This window comes from Callithrix jacchus, chromosome 8 (assembly GCF_049354715.1).
Source record: "Callithrix jacchus isolate 240 chromosome 8, calJac240_pri, whole genome shotgun sequence".
In the NCBI taxonomy this organism is placed as follows: Eukaryota; Metazoa; Chordata; class Mammalia; order Primates; family Cebidae; genus Callithrix; species Callithrix jacchus.
Window position 1 is genome coordinate 85,457,685 of NC_133509.1, and position 2,367 is coordinate 85,460,051.

Sequence of the window (2,367 nt, forward strand, 5' to 3'; positions counted from 1 at the left end):
CACCTAAAAGGTGCTCAGTAAATGGATGCTGAATAAATGAATAAATATTTTGTTTTTCAGATTCTATCAAATCATATTGGATACTTCGTTTTCTGATTTCCAGGATGTACCCTTTGAAAGGGGCTATTTATATTGGGAAAGGCCTTTTTGTAGAGTCTTACACAACCTTTCAAAAAATGGGTCACAGTGGTTTCCAACTTCAGAGATTTTACTGAGCATTTCAAATGTATCCTCAGACTTGGGGCTTACAACTTTGTCTGACTAGCAAGTAGATGGAAATATCCTCCTCGACTTGAGCAAGTAGATGGAAATAGACTCTAGGACCATATGGAGCTGTTCTCTCCTCCTGCCTCTGCCCCCGTCTTTGATCCTTCCATCTCCTCATGGCATGGCCCCAGAGTCACATCCAGAGCTTCTCTGAACAGGTTCTGTGAGATTCCAGACCAAGTTTATGAAGAACTCTAGGGGCAGAATCAACATCTGCTTGAAGCTTTCTCATCACGCAGGGTGTGAAAATCCACCTGCAGCTGGCTCATCAGTCAGGCTTGGATCCCATTGTTCCTTCTTGAGCTAATTCCTCTTCTATCTTGATATATATGAATCAGAAACTAAACATTCCAGCCAGGTGTGGTGACACGCACCTGTAATCCCAGCACTTTGGGAGGCTAAACGGGAGAATTGTTTGAGACCAGGAGTTTGATAGCATCCTGGGCAATGTCGTGAGATCCCATCTCTACACACACACATACACACACACAAACACAAACACACACACACACACACACGCCAGGCATGGTGATACATGCTTTTCATCCCACCTACTTGGGAGGCTGGGGTGGAAGGATCGCTTGAGCCCAGGATTTCGAGTGAATTCAAGTACAGTGAGCTATGATTGCACCACTGCACTCCAGCTTCAGTGACAGGGTAAGACCTTGACTCCAAAAAAAGAAAGAAAGAAAGAAAGGAAGGAGGGAAGGAAGGAAGGAAGGAAGGAAGGAAGGAAGGAAGGAAGGAAGGAAGGAAACGAATATTCCAGAGCAAGTATAATAGGTAGTGAACAAAATTCCCCTTTGCCCTGACAGTTCCATGAAATGGGCTAGTCCTCAAAGAAAACTGCCCTTTCTTGAAAAGTGTGGGTACTTTCCCCCAGACAGTCCTACTATATTTAAGCAGATGGTTCCCCACGCACTTTCTGGCGGTGACAGCCCCCTGCTGTGCCCTCTGAACACAGATACTACCAAGAACCCATTTCACCTTTAAGATGTTGCATCTTGCCTCTAAGATGAAGCCTCGATGCTGACATCCTAAGGCATCTAAATAAAACCTCAATCCCACCAGACACGGGACTTAAGCCTGTACTTTGGGAGGCAGAGGCAGGCGGATCACCTGAGGTCGGGAGTTAGAAACCAGCCTGACCAACATGGAGAAACCGCGCCTCTACTAAAAATAAAAAATTACCTGGTCATGACGGTGCATGTCTGAAATCCCAGCTATTCGGGAGGCTGAGGCAGGAAAATAGTTTGAATCCGGGAGGCGGAGGGTGAGGTGAGCCGGAATCGCGCCATTGTACTCCAGCCTGGGTAACAAGAGTAAAACTCCGCCTCAAAAACAAAACAAAACAAAAACCTCATTCCCTTTTTTCCTCCTTTGTCCGCACACATGCACGCCGTGGCTTCCCTAGAGCAGCTCTGGTAGACCCATAGTTCCTGCTCCTAGGAGACAGCTACACAATGTAAACCTGAACGGAGATGCAAACCTCTACCAAGGTCAAAGGTTTCACGGTGTGAGCTCCTTGGTACAATGATGAGGTTCTGTTACACGCTAAGTAAACAAAATACCAAAGAAGTCTTAATTTTTTGCTGCATGGAGTAATTATTAGTTAATCAAAGGGAGACAAAGACATTCTTTCTATAGTAAGGGTGGCAAGGTGGTGGGTGTTGGGGGCGTGTTGAGGGTGGGTGGGGAAGTGGAGATAGGCAAGCTTCAGAAAAAGAGAAAAAATGGGGTCTAAGAACAGGAAAGCTTATATTCCTCATGAAAATCAAAAGCTGTGGCTGTCAAACTTGTGTCAGTAGTACCATTGTGAACACATATTTTACTGCGTTGTGCGCGCCTCACGCCCGCGCGCACACAGGTTAGTATAATGGAAATTAACTCAAAATAAAATGTTGCGTAGCTAGCGATATAAGCGCAGGACGTATGTGTGTGTGTGTGGCCGCGAACAGCCGGATCCGGGCGGAGTGCACCCTCAGGCCGCATCGCCCCGGCCGCACCAGTCTGCCTGACCGCGCGGAGGAGGAGGGCGGGCGCGGCGCCAACGGGGCGGGAAGGTCGCTGGCGAGGGCTCCGGGCTGCAGCTCCCGCGGC